The following is a 19,915-nucleotide window of genomic DNA, read 5'->3' on the forward strand; positions in this document are numbered from 1 at the left end:
CAGAACAATGCATTTTAATGTGGCTTTCCTTCCCACACACTAGCCTCACTTTACTCTTGAACAGGACCATTTATTTCACAATACTAATAGGAGTCACAAGTACAAGTTATAAACGCTTTAATATAGTAAACAGATAAGAATTTAGATATGGCATCCAATCCCATCTAATCATGTCAATAAACTATGAATTATGACAACATTTTATTTGTGTAGACCCAGTCATAACACCGCTTGCTCAATAATAGGCCTTTTATGTTTGTTTTTCCAATTTATGATCAGTAAGAAGTAGTTGTATTGTTTACCTCTAAAGATATGGTTTAGTTTAGTACTAAAACTTTTTTCACTGTATTTTTTGCACAATTTTTCTTTGATGATGATATAGTCATCTGAGAGCTTGTTTTGTTTTTTTAGCAAGACAATTGTCAGTGAAAAATTCCCTTGTCAGCCAAGTGCCTCTCCGGTAGCATCTCTGGTATCCCTATTTACCATGAATAGAGCAGAGATGCGCATGCTCAGTCTCTGCTCCATAAAGATAGGGCTCTTCAGAGACCCATTCTCAGGATTGTGGTGGTCCCATAAATAGGATCCTTCACAGTGATCAGCAAGTTATCCCCTATTCTATTTCTAGATAGGGGGTCATTTCTAACCTTCGTACCTACTAGAGAAGAGCAGATCGCTTTGTGCAACACAGGTCCACGGTCTAGGACAATGATCTCTGGCTGTGGACAAGAGCTGCGAGAATTTCCTGATCTTCTGTAATCGTCGAGCAACATTTGATTAGCCAGCCTGGGGTGACATAAAGATGACGACACGTCAGCACAGCAAATCATCAGACAAGCCCAGGTTCCTGGAAGGTTAGGACATTTGAGGAACTCCTGTCCACAGCCAGAGAACCCTGACCTGAATTGTGTACCGGGTTGGGCAAGCGATCCACTCATCTCTAGTATCTACCCTTTAACTTTTTCTAGGGTATGTACCCTATATTATTGTGGTTCAGTATGATTATGGCAATATCAGGTATATATACTACTTTTGCACAATAAAATCAATTTTTCAAAAAAAAATTGTTTTTGTGTTGCCAAACACTGAAAACCATAACTTTATTTATGGATACATAAGAGATTTTAATGAATAAGAAAATACAATTCTGGAATAGTCTTTTTGTACTGATGCATATAACATGAAAGATAATGTGAGATTTTTCCAGTTAAGGTTGGTTTGGACACAGTGATACCAATATCTGCTCAGAATCTGTACATAGAATATCTGGAGGCCATTTATTAAGCCTCTGGCTGACATAGCAACCCTTTGAACCCTGTGATTTCATATTGGGGAGAGCATTGTTTCCCGACATTGTGACTGAGAGATTCCCCCTGTCCAACCGCTTAGGTGACGTGGTCACTAATGACTTCTGTATATTGTGTGTTAAACAGACAGGATTGGGGCCAACTGCATGAAAATGTATCGCCTTCAGATATCTTAGCACTGTTACCAAAATAGCTTCTCTTAAATAATTGGGGATCTTATTTTTAAGAATACATAATTTGGAAGCTTCTTTTACTAGCTAACAGCCAATTGACCAATCACATTCATTATTCACAGATGTGACCAAAGCCATTACTGAAGCTTCAATTTTTAGACTCAGAGAGGAAAACCTCTTAGACTTGTTCACTCTAAAGCTCAAAATTCCTAAAAAAAAACTAAAAAAAGCTCAGAATAGGGTATATATCACGTATACAGCAGTTAATTCATTTTAGCAGATACTTGGTAGTTGTAATCTAGATCCTATTTATGTTGTATATTATTTATAAATAGATTAACTATTCAAGGGATATACAGTGGGTACTGAAAGTATTCATACCCCTTTTAATTTTTCACTCTGTTTCATTTCAGTCATTTGGTAAATTCTAAAAAGTTCATTTTTTTTCTCATTAAAGTACATTCTGCACCCCATCTTGACTGAAAAAAACAGAAATGTACAAATTTTTACAAATTTATTAAAAAAGAAAAACTGAAACATCACATGGTCATAAGTATTCAGACCCTTTGCTCAGACACTCATATTTAAGTCACATGCTGTCCATTTCCTTGTGATCCTCTTTGAGATGGTTCTACTCCTTCATTTGAGTCCAGCTGTGTTTAATTAAACTGATAGCACTTGATTTGGAAAGGCACACACCTGTCTATATAAGACCTCACAGCTCACAGTGCATGTCAGATCAAATGAGAATCATGAGCTTAAAGGAACTGCCCAAAGAGCTCAGAGACAGCATTGTGGCAAGGCACAGATCTGGCCACGGTTACAAAAGAATTTCTGCCTTACTCCAGGTTCCTAAGAGCACAGTGGCCTCAATAATCCTTAAATAGAAGAAGTTTGGGACCACCAGAAGTTTTCCTAGGCCTGGCTGTCCAGCCAAACTGAGCAATCATGGGAGAAGAGCCTTGGTGAGAGAGGTAAAGAAGAACCCCAAGATCACTGTTGCTGAGCTCCAGAGATGCAATAGGGAGATGGGAGAAAGTTCCATAAAGTCAACTATCACTGCAGCACTCCACCAGCCGGGCCTTTATGGCAGAGTGGCCCGACGGAAGCCTCTCCTCAGTGCAAGACATATGAAAGCCCGCATAGAGTTTGCTCAAAAACACATGAAGGACTCCCAGACTATGAGAAACAAGATTCTCTGGTTGGATGAGACGAAGATAGAACTTTTTGGTGCTAATTCTAAGCGGTATGTGTGGAGAAAACCAGGCACTGCTCATCACCTGCCCAATACAATCCCAACAGTGAAACATGGTGGTGGCAGCATCATACTATGGGGGTGTTCTTCAGCTGCAGGGACAGGATGACTGTTTGCAATTGAAGGAAACATGAATGTGGCCAAGTACAGAGATATCCTGGATAAAAACCTCTTCCAGAGTGCTCTGGACCTCAGACTTGGCCGAAGGTTCACCTTCCAACAAGACAATGACCCTAAGCACACAGCTAAAATAACAAAGGAGTGGCTTCAGAACAACTCTGTGACCATTCTTGACTCGCCCAGCCAGAGCCCTGACCTAAACCCAATTAAGCATCTCTGGAGAGACCTGAAAATGGCTGTCCACCAACGTTCACCATCTAACCTGACGGAACTGGAGAGGATCTGTAAGGAAGAATGGCAGAGGATTCCCAAATCCAGGTGTGAAAAACATGTTGCATCGTTCCCAAGAAGGCTCATGGCTGTACTAGCTCAAAAGGGTGCTTCTACTCAACACTGAGCAAAGGGTCTGAATACTTATGACCATGTGATATTTCAGTTTTTCTTTTTTAATAAATTTGCAAAAAAATCTACATTTCTGTAGATGCGGTGCAGAGTGTACTTTAATGAGAAAAAAAAATGAACTTTTTAGAATTTACCAAATGGCTGCAATGAAACAAAGAGTGAAAAATGTAAAGGGGTATGAATACTTTCCGTACCCACTGTATGCTCACAACGTCTCTTTCAGGTTGCTCCGCTCCAAAACCCACCTGAAAAAGTGCTTTAAAAATGCTAAAAATAATGAATATATATATGCACTGCAATATCAAAACGCCATTGTGCTTGTGTTCAGTCTTGTTTAGATTCTTTTAACCCCTTTCTAACGTGAGACGTAGTAATTAGAGATGAGCGTTGTTCTACTCGAACTGTTCGCCAATCTCAAATTCGAGCTGTTTTGGGCGGTGTTCGAGCCGTTCGGCGAACACGAACAATTTGAGAAAAATTCGGCTGTTTGAGGTTATGTTCGATAACGGTTCGTGCACCAAAATCATAACTGGATTTTTTCTCAGTAATGATGAAAATTAATGTTAATACGCAGTTTGAGTGTACAGCGGGGTGGGGGGAGGGGCAGGGGATGGATCTCTGCAGGAACAATGAAGATCTCCATTTTTTTTCTCTTTCCCGCATTTGCAGTGGGGAGGTGCAATCTGTCAGCCTATCAGCAGCGCACACACGGAGCGAAGTGCTTTTTTTCACACAAGCAAGGGCATGTGTCATTGGCAGTGTATGTCACATGTCCTTGCCCTATAAGACCAAGCCATTTTCCCCGTCGCCACCATTTTCTCACTGCTGCAGCTGTGTGTTAGACGGCACCGCTGTTGCTGTGCGCGCTATACCTTGTTAATTTCAAGCCAATTTTCGCACAAATCTACAGATAGCTTGGGAGTAGGGAATAGTTGTGATTGCAGTCCTTTTAAGGACTAGGTTACAGCATTTCCTACGACTTTTATCAGGCAGGTCTGTGCTCTTAAATAGATAGATTGTGGGAGTAAAGACTAATTGTAATTGGAGTCCTTTTCAGGACTAGGTTACATCAGTTCCTATCAGTTTTTGCCAGGCAGGTCTGTGCCAGTGCTGTGCAAGTTTTTTTCACAGCATTTGGCTGAATCTAGCAAAGCTAATCCTTTTTGGCCTATTGCAGAGTGTGTTAGTCAGTGGAGTAGCCTATCTGTGTTGCAAGATATACCACCTGTGTATAGAATACCAATTTTTTTACTGCACCTAGTGAAGTAAAATCTTTTGGGCATAGCATCATTCTATTAGTCCATCTATACTGACCTCCATCAGGTTGCAAATTGAATATAATTTTTTTCTGCATCTAGCTCTGAAAAAATATTGGGCTTCTAGCTGTGTGTGGGACTTGTTGTACTAGTCCATCTATACTGACCTCCATCAGGTTGCAAACTGCATATATTTTTTTCTTCATCTACCTCTGAAAAAATATTGGGCTACTAGCTGTGTGTGGGACTTGTTGTATTAGTCCATCTATAATGACCTCCATAAGGTTGCAAACTGAATATAATTTTTTTCTGCATCTACCTCTGACAAAATATTTGGCCTTCTAGCTGTGTGTGGGACTTGTTCTATTAGTCCATCTATACTGACCTCCATAAGGTTGCAAACTGAATATAATTTTTTTCTGCATCTACCTCTGAAAAAATATTTGGCCTTCCAGCTGTGTGTGGGACTTGTTCTATTAGTCCATCTATACTGACCTCCATAAGGTTGCAAACTGAATATAATTTTTTTCTGCATCTACCTCTGAAAAAATATTGGGCTTCTAGCTGTGTGTGGGACTTGTTCTATTAATCCATCTATACAGACCTCCATCAGGTTGCAAACTGAATATATTTTTTTCTGCATCTACCTCTGAAAAAATATTGGGCTTCTAGCTGTGTGTGGGACTTGTTCTATTAATCCATCTATACAGACCTCCATCAGGTTGCAAACTGAATATATTTTTTCTGCATCTACCTCTGAAAAAATATTGGGCTTCTAGCTGTGTGTGGGACTTGTTGTATTAGTCCATCTATACTGACCTCCATAAGGTTGCAAACTGAATATAATTTTTTTCTGCATCTACCTCTGACAAAATATTTGGCCTTCTAGCTGTGTGTGGGACTTGTTCTATTAGTCCATCTATACTGACCTCCATCAGGTTGCAAACTGAATATAATTTTTTTCTGCATCTAGCTCTGAAAAAATATTTGGCCTTCTAGCTGTGTGTGTGACTTGTTCTATTAGTCCATCTATACTGACCTCCATCAGGTTGCAAACTGCATATATTTTTTTCTTCATCTACCTCTGAAAAAATATTGGGCTTCTAGCTGTGTGTGGGACTTGTTCTATTAATCCATCTATACAGACCTCCATCAGGTTGCAAACTGAATATATTTTTTCTGCATCTACCTCTGAAAAAATATTTGGCCTTCTAGCTGTGTGAGGGACTTGTTCTATTAGTCCATCTATACTGACCTCCATAAGGTTGCAAACTGAATATAATTTTTTTCTGCATCTACCTCTGAAAAAATATTTGGCCTTCTAGCTGTGTGTGGGACTTGTTCTATTAGTCCATCTATACTGACCTCCATAAGGTTGCAAACTGAATATAATTTTTTTCTGCATCTACCTCTGAAAAAATATTTGGCCTTCTAGCTGTGTGTGGGACTTGTTCTATTAGTCCATCTATACTGACCTCCATAAGGTTGCAAACTGAATATAATTTTTTTCTGCATCTACCTCTGAAAAAATATTTGGCCTTCTAGCTGTGTGTGGGACTTGTTCTATTAGTCCATCTATACTGACCTCCATCAGGTTGCAAATTGAATATAATTTTTTTCTGCATCTACCTCTGAAAAAATATTGGGCTTCTAGCTGTGTGTGGGACTTGTTGTACTAGTCCATCTATACTGACCTCCATCAGGTTGCCAACTGCATATATTTTTTTCTTCATCTACCTCTGAAAAAATATTGGGCTTCTAGCTGTGTGTGGGACTTGTTCTATTAATCCATCTATACAGACCTCCATCAGATTGCAAACTGAATATATTTTTTTCTGCATCTACCTCTGAAAAAATATTGGGCTTCTAGCTGTGTGTGGGACTTGTTGTATTAGTCCATCTATACTGACCTCCATAAGGTTGCAAACTGAATATAATTTTTTTCTGCATCTACCTCTGACAAAATATTTGGCCTTCTAGCTGTGTGTGGGACTTGTTCGATTAGTCCATCTATACTGACCTCCATAAGGTTGCAAACTGAATATAATTTTTTTCTGCATCTACCTCTGAAAAAATATTTGGCCTTCTAGCTGTGTGTGGGACTTGTTCTATTAGTCCATCTATACTGACCTCCATAAGGTTGCAAACTGAGTATAATTTTTTTCTGCATCTACCTCTGAAAAAATATTTGGCCTTCTAGCTGTGTGTGGGACTTGTTCTATTAGTCCATCTATACTGACCTCCATAAGGTTGCAAACTGAATATAATTTTTTTCTGCATCTACCTCTGAAAAAATATTTGGCCTTCTAGCTGTGTGTGGGACTTGTTCTATTAGTCCATCTATACAGACCTCCATCAGGTTGCAAATTGAATATAATTTTTTTCTGCATCTAACCCAGCCAATAGTTTTGGCCTAATACCACAGTTTGGCCACTCAGCTCTGCTCGGTTACCATCCATTGTTTTTTGTGCAAACAACTCCAGAGTTGTGAATTAGTTAACCACCAAAATGAGTGGAAAAAGGCCTGCTGCTGGTGGAAAGGGGAATAGGCGTGTTGAGAAGGGGAAAAAAGGTTGTGTCCGTGGGGTAGGTGTTAAAGCAACAGTAACATCTGCAGAAGAAAGACCATCTTCCAGCCAAACTAAAATGTCTACTTCTTTTAGCGGACAATGTGATAAGATCCCTTTCTTACGGCCACGCGAATCGCTACAAATTCCAGATGAGGCACAAAAACAGCAGGTGCTTCAACGGATATCAAGTGCTCCTTTAAGTGGGCTCTCCTCCACATCAACTTCAACATCACAAATACTCCAGTCCTCAGAGGTGTCACCCCAATCGCACTTGCTTCCTCACAGCTCCCAAATCTCCAGCTGCCCGTCTGAGTATGAGGTAGAACAGATGGTTGAGTCTGCAGAGCTGTTTACTCATACTATAGCCTGGGAATCAGAGGTCGACTCCAGCGCTTCTGTGAATCCAGACGAGGAAATGATCTGCACTGATGCCCAGAATCTTTATGAGTCGGATCCAGGACCAGACGCAGAAGGTTCTGACCATAATGTAGACCCTCATTCCCAAACTGTAACTCCTGTTGGTGGAGACAATGAGGAAGACGATGATAAGACTCAAATACCTGATTGGAGCGACAACTTTAGTTTTTTGTCAGGGCAGGAACAGCTTGGCTCTGAGGACGACGGGTGTGATAACGCACAGGGTGATGATGATGAGGTTGGAGATCCCACTTACTGTCAACCCACAGTCAGCCAAGAGATGAGGTCAGCAGAGGAGGTGGAGGAAGATGCTAGTGACGACGAGGTCAGGTTGCGCCTTCCTGAACAGAGACGTAGTACTGGAAGCACGTCAACAACTGCATCCTCAAACACAACTTTGCCTCTCACCACAAGTCGTGGTGGCTCTTCAGGTCGCATGGGTGCTAAGCCTTGCATAGCCTGGGCATTTTTTCAGATCGATAAAGATAACCCAACTCGTGTTATCTGTAACATTTGTCAGCAAAAGCTAAGTAGAGGCCAAAAAATACATAGTTTGAGTACTTCATGCATGAACCGGCACATGGACATGAAGCATAAGTTGCAGTGGGAAGCTCAGTGTGCTACAATGTGGCCTAGCCGGCCGGGCCAACCACCGTCTGCCATATCTTGTGCATCCGCGGCCTCTTCATCCTCTGTGACTGGGGGGACAGCAGTCACACCTGTTTTGGGGCGCAGAACTGCCACCTCTTTACTAGAGATGAGCGTTGTTCTACTCGAACTGTTCGCCAATCTCAAATTCGAGCTGTTTTGGGCGGTGTTCGAGCCGTTCAGCGAACACGAACAATTTGATAAAAATTCGGCTGTTCGAGGTTATGTTCGATAACTGTTCGTGCACCAAAATCATAACTGGATTTTTTCTCAGTAATGATGAAAATTAATGTTAATACGCAGTTTGAGTGTACAGCGGGGTGGGGGGAGGGGCAGGGGATGGATCTCTGCAGGAACAATGAAGATCTCCATTTTTTTTTCTCTTTCCCGCATTTGCAGTGGGGAGGTGCAATCTGTCAGCCTATCAGCAGCGCACACACGGAGCGAAGTGCTTTTTTTCACACAAGCAAGGGCATGTGTCATTGGCAGTGTATGTCACATGTCCTTGCCCTATAAGACCAAGCCATTTTCCCCGTCGCCACCATTTTCTCACTGCTGCAGCTGCGTGTTAGACGGCACCGCTGTTGCTGTGTGCGCTATACCTTGTTAATTTCAAGCCAATTTTCGCACAAATCTACAGATAGCTTGGGAGTAGGGAATAGTTGTGATTGCAGTCCTTTTAAGGACTAGGTTACAGCATTTCCTACGACTTTTATCAGGGAGGTCTGTGCTCTTAAATAGATAGGTTGTGGGTGAAAAGACTAATTGTAATTGGAGTCCTTTTCAGGACTAGGTTACATCAGTTCCTATCAGTTTTTGCCAGGCAGGTCTGTGCCAGTGCTGTGCAAGTTTTTTTCACAGCATTTGGCTGAATCTAGCAAAGCTAATCCTTTTTGGCCTATTGCAGAGTGTGTTAGTCAGTGGAGTAGCCTATCTGTGCTGCAAGATAAACCACCTGTGTATAGAATACCAATTTTTTTACTGCACCTAGTGAAGTAAAATCTTTTGGGCATAGCATCATTCTATTAGTCCATCTATACTGACCTCCATCAGGTTGCAAATTAAAACTAATTTTTATCTGCATCTACAGTACCTCTGAAAAAATATTTGGGCTTCTAGCTGTGTGTGGGACTTGTTGTATTAGTCCATCTATACTGACCTCCATCAGGTTGCAAACTGAATATATTTTTTTCTGCATCTACCTCTGAAAAAATATTTGGGCTTCTAGCTGTGTGTGGGTCTTGATCTATTAATCCATCTATACTGACCTCCATCAGGTTGCAAACTGAATATAATTTTTTTCTGCATCTAGCTCTGAAAAAATATTTGGCCTTCTAGCAGTGTGTCGGACTTTCTCTATTAGTCCATCTATACTGACCTCCATCAGGTTGCAAATTAAAAATAATTTTTATCTGCATCTACAGTACCTATGAAAAAATATTTGGGCTTCTCGCTGTGTGTGGGACTTGTTGTATTAGTCCATCTATACTGACCTCCATCAGGTTACAAATTAAAAATAATTTTTATCTGCATCTACAGTACCTCTGAAAAAATATTTGGGCTTCTAGCTGTGTGTGGGACTTGTTGTATTAGTCCATCTATACTGACCTCCATCAGGTTGCAAACTGAATATATTTTTTTCTGCATCTACCTCTGAAAAAATATTGGGCTTCTAGCTGTGTGTGGGTCTTGTTCTATTAATCCATCTATACTGACCTCCATCAGGTTGCAAACTGAATATAATTTTTTTCTGCATCTAGCTCTGAAAAAATATTTGGCCTTCTACCAGTGTGTCGGACTTTCTCTTTTAGTCCATCTATACTGACCTCCATCAGGTTGCAAATTAAAAATAATTTTTATCTGCATCTACAGTACCTCTGAAAAAATATTTGGGCTTCTAGTTGTGTGTGGGACTTGTTGTATTAGTCCATCTATACTGACCTCCATCAGGTTGCAAATTAAAAATAATTTGTATCTGCATCTACAGTACCTCTGAAAAAATATTTGGGCTTCTAGCTGTGTGTGGGACTTGTTGTATTAGTCCATCTATACTGACCTCCATCAGGTTGCAAACTGAATATATTTTTTTCTGCATCTACCTCTGAAAAAATATTTGGGCTTCTAGCTGTGTGTGGGACTTGTTGTATTAGTCCATCTATACTGACCTCCATCAGGTTGCAAATTAAAAATAATTTGTATCTGCATCTACAGTACCTCTGAAAAAATATTTGGGCTTCTAGCTGTGTGTGGGACTTGTATTAGTCCATCTATACTGACCTCCATCAGGTTGCAAACTGAATATATTTTTTTCTGCATCTACCTCTGAAAAAATATTTGGGCTTCTAGCTGTGTGTGGGACTTGTTGTATTAGTCCATCTATACTGACCTCCGTCAGGTTGCAAATTAAAAATAATTTGTATCTGCATCTACAGTACCTCTGAAAAAATATTTGGGCTTCTAGCTGTGTGTGGGACTTGTTGTATTAGTCCATCTATACTGACTTCCATCAGGTTGCAAATTAAAAATAATTTTTATCTGCATCTACAGTACCTCTGAAAAAATATTTGGGCTTCTAGCTGTGTGTGGGACTTGTATTAGTCCATCTATACTGACCTCCATCAGGTTGCAAACTGAATATATTTTTTTCTGCATCTACCTCTGAAAAAATATTTGGGCTTCTAGCTGTGTGTGGGACTTGTTGTATTAGTCCATCTATACTGACCTCCATCAGGTTGCAAATTAAAAATAATTTGTATCTGCATCTACAGTACCTCTGAAAAAATATTTGGGCTTCTAGCTGTGTGTGGGACTTGTTGTATTAGTCCATCTATACTGACTTCCATCAGGTTGCAAATTAAAAATAATTTTTATCTGCATCTACAGTACCTCTGAAAAAATATTTGGGCTTCTAGCTGTGTGTGGGACTTGTTGTATTAGTCCATCTGTAGCACCCCGAGGGTTCGGTTGCTACAGAGGTATTGCATCTCACCCAGATGTGCGATATCTCACTTCCAGGTAAGGATGGAGTGTGGCTCAGGACCCTAACACCCACATGCACTACACCACATTTCCGGGGGACAGCTCGACGGTGCTCCCATTAGTTATGCAGGCAGGAGTGAGCATGTCCCTGGCTGGAGTGGGGGGAGGGAACACCTAGAGAAGGGAACCCGGTAGTGTGTGCGTGGGGGAAGTAGATCCTGGGTGCACTCTGTACAGGAATATAAAGGGAGGCACCATCTTTGAAAGGGAGTGAGTTGAGAGAGGAAAAGACAGGGAGCAGAGCTGCTTTATGGGCTCTGCTCCACAGGCAGGCCCTGTCAGGAGGCCTGAGCCTGGAGGAGGGAAGAAGGAGGAAGAGGAGCAGACTGGGCTCCAGGAAGGACAGAGGGGACCCCAGGGGTGTGGACTGGCTGTTAGCCACCACACGCCCGCCGCTACCTGAGTAGGGGGGTCAGGTCAAGAAGATGGGAAGCGGATCCCAAATTAGTGGAGGAGAGAAACTACCCTCAACTAAGAACCGGAGGCTGCGACATTACATGTGGAGCAGCCCCTCACCACACTCGCTAGAAAGGCACCACATAGGACCTGGGAAACGCAGGCCAACGTTTGCCCACCAAGAAGGTCCGAGGCAGCTGGACATAAGCGTGGTCACTAGTGGGGTTGAAGACCAGAGACAGGGGACATAAAGGGGGTCCTGCAAAGCACTCCAGAAAGACCTGGGAGTTAACCGAGCCCCTCACCTGGTGAGCACAGCGCGACACAGGCGGCCACCTCTGCAGCGGTGGCCTGGAGCAGTAACCGAGTAACCGTGAGTAAAGACCCTGAACTGCACCACCAAGACTCCGAGTTGTCTTTGTTGCGCTCGTGTACCACCATCACCCCCATCATCTATCCCTGCTGCCCTGAGGCCATACCCCTCCCGTTGGGGGTTATACCACCACGCTGCACATCCTCATACACCTGGCCTCAGTGGACTGTTCTGCAGCGGCGGCTTCAAAGCCGCACTCAACGGGTGGCGTAGTCGATCAAGTTAACATCTACTGCCATAGACCGCCACTTAGTCTGACTCCCTGGGCACGGACCGGATCACCGCCACGAGACTACAACCCTAAAGAGATCCGGCTCCGGGTAAGCTCCCGCGTGCGCAACGCAGCGCGACACAGGCCCAGGGGTGCGTCAACTTTTGGCGTAGTCGGCAGGATCTACCGCTAATACAGCGCCACTTAGTCTGACTCCCTGGGCACGGACCGGGTCACCGCCACGAGACTACAACCCTCAACAGATCCGGCTCCGGGTAAGCTCCCGCGTGCGCAACGCTGCGCGACACAGGCCCAGGGGTGCGTCAACTTTTGGCGTAGTCGGCAGGATTTCGTGCCCGCAACCACCGGGTACTGCGTGCCTGAAAAAGAGACTTTTAAAACTTACCATCCGTGAAGTTTTCCCGCCATCCGGCGCCATCTTCAGCCTTCTTCCCGCCATCCGTGAAGATTCCCGCCATCCGGCGCCATCTTCAGCCTTCTTCCCGCCATCTGTGGAGTTTTCCCGCCATTGGGCGCCATCTTGAGGACGCCGCGCGGGAAGAAGAGGGGCGTGGACTCCAAAAGCGCGCGAGAACTGAAGCCCCGCCTCACGTCCGGACGTTGCGTAAGGTCCTGGAAGGAGCCCAGCAGACGCCGACGTCACTGGAGCGCGATGGAAGGTCCTCGACCCTGATGATCAACTGCGGAGCCGCGGCCTACGGGAGAGGATCATCGCCAGGTAGGCCACGGTCCACCAGGGGGGAGGAGGACACCAGGAACGGACAGCAAGATGGCGGACCGGCAGCAGACTAAGCTGCCCAGCATCGGCAGCGCCCCAGCCGTCGCGGGCCCCGACCAGCACCAGGAGAAGACGCGTGACGCAGGAGCGGTCGCGGGAGCAGGTAAGAGGAGTCTCCCTGTCCCGGACGCTGCCAGCATCAGCCTGCTCCCGGGCCACCCGGTGGAGCCGCCGATCCCGGGCGCTGCAGACGCAGACCTGCTCCAGACCCCGCAACAAGCCCTGCAGCCGAGCCCTCCAGACCTGGGCACTGCCACCACCAGCCCGCGCCCAGGCCCAAAGTCGCACCCCCTGACCCCGGGCGTCATTAATAGTACCACTCAGACCCCGAGTACCAAGAGGGCCCGGACGGGTCTGAACCTGAGAAAGAGAAAGGAGCGTGTGGAGCACACCGTAAATCGTAAACGGTAAAAGAGGAGATGTAAATAGTTACCCGACCGGGTATAAGGACTGTTGTGGGACTGTTTCCACTAAGAGTGTGGTCCCCGTTGGGACAGAAAGAGAACTGTTTCCCTTACCCCCTACCTGGCTGGGGACTGAGAACAGCCACCCCTTTTTCCCTCTAACTGGCTGGGGACTGAGAACAGCCACCCCTACCTGGCCGAGGACTGAGAGCGGCCATATCCTGTAGATAATTATGTGTTTCTAGTAATGTATAGGAGTCCTTGGTGGATTTACCGGGAATCCTTTGTACAGTTAGTGGAGCGTAACCCAGGATGGACTAAAAGACTGTTAAGGACTCGGGGCAGGACAGACCCCTACCTGGTTACGTCTCCCTGTTTTAGGAAAATGGACACCTGGTTGCAGAATAAACTGTGACCTGTTATAAAGAGACTTCTTCGTGGATCTGCTGCTAGAAATGTTTTATATGAAAAATTTATATGCTAGAATGTGTTACTATGAAAAAGAGTTCCAGAACAGTACATATGCACTTATACCGTTTAAGAGAGAGCCGTTCCCATAAAGGGAAACTGAATGTTGATACCTGTTGTACTTGTTGTTTATGAAAAATTTGCATGTTCTAATGTATACCCTGTCTTTTGCTCAGTTCCAGCCCGCGGACGTGCTGGGTTTTGCCAGGGGGGAATGTAGCACCCCGAGGGTTCGGTTGCTACAGAGGTATTGCATCTCACCCAGATGTGCGATATCTCACTTCCAGGTAAGGATGGAGTGTGGCTCAGGACCCTAACACCCACATGCACTACACCACATTTCCGGGGGACAGCTCGACGGTGCTCCCATTAGTTATGCAGGCACGAGTGAGCATGTCCCTGGCTGGAGTGGGGGGAGGGAACACCTAGAGAAGGGAACCCGGTAGTGTGTGCGTGGGGGAAGTAGACCCTGGGTGCACTCTGTACAGGAGTATAAAGGGAGGCACTATCTTTGAAAGGGAGTGAGTTGAGAGAGAAAAAGACAGGGAGCAGAGCTGCTTTATGGGCTCTGCTCCACAGGCAGGCCCTGTCAGGAGGCCTGAGCCTGGAGGAGGGAAGAAGGAGGAAGAGGAGCAGACTGGGCTCCAGGAAGGACAGAGGGGACCCCAGGGGTGTGGACTGGCTGGTAGCCACCACACGCCCGCCGCTACCTGAGTAGGGGGGTCAGGTCAAGAAGATGGGAACCGGATCCCAAATTAGTGGAGGAGAGAAACTACCCTCAACTAAGAACCGGAGGCTGCGACATTACATGTGGAGCAGCCCCTCACCACACTCGCTAGAAAGGCACCACATAGGACCTGGGAAACGCAGGCCAACGTTTGCCCACCAAGAAGGTCCGAGGCAGCTGGACATAAGCGAGGTCACTAGTGGGGTTGAAGACCAGAGACAGGGGACATAAAGGGGGTCCTGCAAAGCACTCCAGAAAGACCTGGGAGTTAACCGAGCCCCTCACCTGGTGAGCACAGCGCGACACAGGCGGCCACCGCTGCAGCGGTGGCCTGGAGCAGTAACCGAGTAACCGTGAGTAAAGACCCTGAACTGCACCACCAAGACTCCGAGTTGTCTTTGTTGCGCTCGTGTACCACCATCACCCCCATCATCTATCCCTGCTGCCCTGAGGCCATACCCCTCCCGTTGGGGGTTATACCACCACGCTGCACATCCTCATACACCTGGCCTCAGTGGACTGTTCTGCAGCGGCGGCTTCAAAGCCGCACTCAACGGGTGGCGTAGTCGATCAAGTTAACATCTACTGCCATAGACCGCCACTTAGTCTGACTCCCTGGGCACGGACCGGATGACCGCCACGAGACTACAACCCTAAAGAGATCCGGCTCCGGGTAAGCTCCCGCGTGTGCAACGCAGCGCGACACAGGCCCAGGGGTGCGTCACATCTATACTGACCTCCATCAGGTTGCAAATTAAAAATAATTTGTATCTGCATCTACAGTACCTCTGAAAAAATATTTGGGCTTCTAGCTGTGTGTGGGACTTGTTGTATTAGTCCATCTATACTGACCTCCATCAGGTTGCAAACTGAATATATTTTTTTCTGCATCTACCTCTGAAAAAATATTTGGGCTTCTAGCTGTGTGTGGGACTTGTTGTATTAGTCCATCTATACTGACCTCCATCAGGTTGCAAATTAAAAATAATTTGTATCTGCATCTACAGTACCTCTGAAAAAATATTTGGGCTTCTAGCTGTGTGTGGGACTTGTTGTATTAGTCCATCTATACTGACCTCCATCAGGTTGCAAATTAAAAATAATTTTTATCTGCATCTACAGTACCTCTAAAAAAATATTTGGGCTTCTAGCTGTGTGTGGGACTTGTTGTATTAGTCCATCTATACTGACCTCCATCAGGTTGCAAATTAAAAATAATTTGTATCTGCATCTACAGTACCTCTGAAAAAATATTTGGGCTTCTAGCTGTGTGTGGGACTTGTTGTATTAGTCCATCTATACTGACCTCCATCAGGTTGCAAACTGAATATATTTTTTTCTGCATCTACCTCTGAAAAAATATTTGGGCTTCTAGCTGTGTGTGGGACTTGTTGTATTAGACCATCTATACTGACCTCCATCAGGTTGCAAATTAAAAATAATTTGTATCTGCATCTACAGTACCTCTGAAAAAATATTTGGGCTTCTAGCTGTGTGTGGGACTTGTTGTATTAGTCCATCTATACTGACCTCCATCAGGTTGCAAATTAAAAATAATTTGTATCTGCATCTACAGTACCTCTGAAAAAATATTTGGGCTTCTAGCTGTGTGTGGGACTTGTTGTATTAGTCCATCTATACTGACCTCCATCAGGTTGCAAATTAAAAATAATTTTTATCTGCATCTACAGTACCTCTGAAAAAATATTTGGGCTTCTAGCTGTGTGTGGGACTTGTTGTATTAGTCCATCTATACTGACCTCCATCAGGTTGCAAATTAAAAATAATTTGTATCTGCATCTACAGTACCTCTGAAAAAATATTTGGGCTTCTAGCTGTGTGTGGGACTTGTTGTATTAGTCCATCTATACTGACCTCCATCAGGTTGCAAACTGAATATAATTTTTTTCTGCATCTACCTCTGAAAAAATATTTGGCCTTGTAGCAGTGTGTCGGACTTTCTCTATTAGTCCATCTATACTGACCTCCATCAGGTTGCAAACTGAATATATTTTTTTCTGCATCTAACCCAGCCAATAGTTTTGGCCTAATACCACAGTTTGGCCACTCAGCTCTGCTCGGTTACCATCCATTGTTTTTTTGTGCAAACAACTCCAGAGTTGTGAATTAGTTAACCACCAAAATGAGTGGAAAAAGGCCTGCTGCTGGTGGAAAGGGGAATAGGCGTGTTGGGAAGGGGAAAAAAGGTTGTGTCCGTGGGGTAGGTGTTAAAGCAACAGTAACATCTGCAGAAGAAAGACCATCTTCCAGCCAAACTAAAATGTCTACTTCTTTTAGTGGACAATGTGATAAGATCCCTTTCTTACGGCCACGCCAATCGCTACAAATTCCAGATGAGGCACAAAAACAGCAGGTGCTTCAACGGATATCAAGTGCTCCTTTAAGTGGGCTCTCCTCCACATCAACTTCAACATCACAAATACTCCAGTCCTCAAAGGTGTCACCCAAATCGCACTTGCTTCCTCACAGCTCCCAAATCTCCAGCTGCCCGTCTGAGTATGAGGTAGAACAGATGGTTGAGTCTGCAGAGCTGTTTACTCATACTATAGCCTGGGAATCAGAGGTCGACTCCAGCGCTTCTGTGAATCCAGACGAGGAAATGATCTGCACTGATGCCCAGAATCTTTATGAGTCGGATCCAGGACCAGACGCAGAAGGTTCTGACCATAATGTAGACCCTCATTCCCAAACTGTAACTCCTGTTGGTGGAGACAATGAGGAAGACGATGATAAGACTCCAATACCTGATTGGAGCGACAACTTTAGTTTTTTGTCAGGGCAGGAACAGGTTGGCTCTGAGGACGACGGGTGTGATAACACACAGGGTGATGATGATGAGGTTGGAGATCCCACTTACTGTCAACCCACAGTCAGCCAAGAGATGAGGTCAGCAGAGGAGGTGGAGGAAGATGCTAGTGACGACGAGGTCAGGTTGCGCCTTCCTGGACAGAGACGTAGTACTGGAAGCACGTCAACAACTGCATCCTCAAACACAACTCTGCCTCTCACCACAAGTCGTGGTGGCTCTTCAGGTCGCATGGGTGCTAAGCCTTGCATAGCCTGGGCATTTTTTCAGATCGATAAAGATGACCCAACTCGTGTTATCTGTAACATTTGTCAGCAAAAGCTAAGTAGAGGCCAAAAAATACATAGTTTGAGTACTTCATGCATGAACCGGCACATGGACATGAAGCATAAGTTGCAGTGGGAAGCTCAGTGTGCTACAATGCGGCCTAGCCGGCCGGGCCAACCACCGTCTGCCATATCTTGTGCATCCGCGGCCTCTTCATCCTCTGTGACTGGGGGGACAGCAGTCATACCTGTTTTGGGGCGCAGACCTGCCACCTCTTTACCCGCAACAGCCATCTTGATTGGCAGGTCATCATTTTCTTTGGAGGTGGTAACACCAGCTGGTGTTGAGCGCTGTCCGACATCGATAGCACCACCTTTGGATCAAGGCAACCTAACATGTCCGCCTGGATCTTCCTCACAGACCGGCAGTTTGCCGGGGACACCCTTATCAACCCCGTCTAAGCACAATAGCCAGCCCTCGGTCCCTCAGATGTGGACAAGTAAAAGACCATTTCCTCCTAGCCATGAGAAAGCTAAGAGGTTGAATTTCACCATCTGCAAGCTCTTGGCTACAGAAATGCTGCCTTTCCGCCTGGTGGACACAGAGGATTTTCGAGACCTTATGTCCGTCGCAGTGCCCCAGTACCAGATGCCCAGTTGGCACTACTTCTCAAAGAAAGGTGTGCCTGCGCTCCACCAGCATGTCGCACACAACATCACCGCTTCTTTGAGAAACTCTGTGTGTGACAGGGTGCATTTCACCACAGACACTTGGACGAGTAGGCATAGACAGGGGCGTTACATGTTGCTGACTGGGCACTGGGTAACTATGGTGACAGCAGGACAAGGGGCTGCTGTCCAAGTCTTGCCGTCCCCACGAGTTGTGCGTCAATCCTCTTTATGTCAAAGTTCCTCCACTGCTTCTGCCTCCTCAACCTCCTCTCGGTCCTCCACCTTCACCCAAAGCCTGTCTGGTCATGCCACAAGCTTTCTAACTGCGCAGAAGGGATCCTGCACACCTCCTTACTATGCTGGCAGTAGGGCTCAACGTCATCAGGCGGTTTTTACATTGAAATGTCTGCGAAATGTGAGTCACACAGCTGAGGAGTTGTGATCAGCTCTGGAGAACCAATTTCATGAATGGTTGTCTCCACTGGACCTGAAACCAGGGAAGGCCGTGTGCGACAATGCTGCAAACCTGGGTGCGGCCCTTCGCCGGGGCAATGTCACACACGTGCCTTGTATGGCTCACGTGTTGAACCTGGTTGTCCAGCAATTTTTAGCCCACTATCCCAGACTAGATGGCCTTCTGCAGAGGGCACGGTCGCTGTGTGCTCACTCCCGCCGTTCGCATCCCGCAGCTCAGCGACTTACATCTCTACAGAAGTCGTTGGGCCTGCCACTTCACCGGCTAAAATACGATGTGCCTACCCGGTGGAATTCAACTCTGCACATGTTGCAGCGACTGTGGCAGCACCGACAAGCCCTGGTGCAATACGTTCTGACGTATAGCCTGGGCCAACGAGATTCAGAGGTGGGGCAAATCACGCTGGAGGAGTGGTCTCAGATCAGGGACCTATGCACCCTTCTGCACAGTTTTGAAATGGCGACGAAGATGTTTAGTGCTGACGATGCCATTATCAGCATGACTATTCCGGTGATTTACATGCTGGAGCACATGTTAAACAGAATTCGGAGTCAGGTGGTGGCACAAGAGGAGGTGGAGGAAGTAGAGGAGGAGTTGTATGCGGAAGGGCTAACATCTGCAAGGTCCAGACGGTCGGCAGCACCAAGGCGGCAGGCATGTGAGGGGGGGGGGGGATGGTTTTACTAGGCGCATGGTAGCAGCCAAACTAGTGAGGAAGGTGCAGGAGCCCAGGAAGAAGTGGAGGACGAACTGATGGAAGACTCATCAGATGAGGGAGACCTTGATCACATTTCTGTTGTGCGAGGTTGGGGGGAGAGGACAGAGGAAGGAAGCATGATTGTTACCTCGCCACCAACACAACAGGGACTTGGTGCTCCTGGATGCGCAACACACATGAGTGCCTTCTTGCTGCACTACCTGCAACATGACCCTCGAATTGTGAGAATTAGAAATAATCCTGACTACTGGGTTGCCACACTGTTAGATCCCCGGTACAAAAGTAAATTTGCAGAAATTATTCCTGCCATAGAAAGGGATGCACGCATGCAGGAGTATCAGCAGAGACTGTTGCAGAATCTTACATGTGCTTTTCCACAAAATACCAGTGGT

The 19,915-nt window shown here is 45.5% G+C and overlaps 1 protein-coding gene across 2 annotated transcripts in view; it reads right to left on the reverse strand.

Annotated features, from left to right (window-relative positions):
- CDH23 (cadherin related 23) overlaps positions 1-19,915 on the reverse strand; it is a 1,802,240-nt gene that overhangs the window by 1,626,538 nt on the left and 155,787 nt on the right. The gene's annotated exons all lie outside the window — the stretch shown is intronic.

Source organism: Phyllobates terribilis, unplaced genomic scaffold (genome assembly GCF_046119375.1).
Source record: "Phyllobates terribilis strain yellow unplaced genomic scaffold, ASM4611937v1 Scaffold_5__5_contigs__length_657084704, whole genome shotgun sequence".
Classification (NCBI taxonomy): Eukaryota; Metazoa; Chordata; class Amphibia; order Anura; family Dendrobatidae; genus Phyllobates; species Phyllobates terribilis.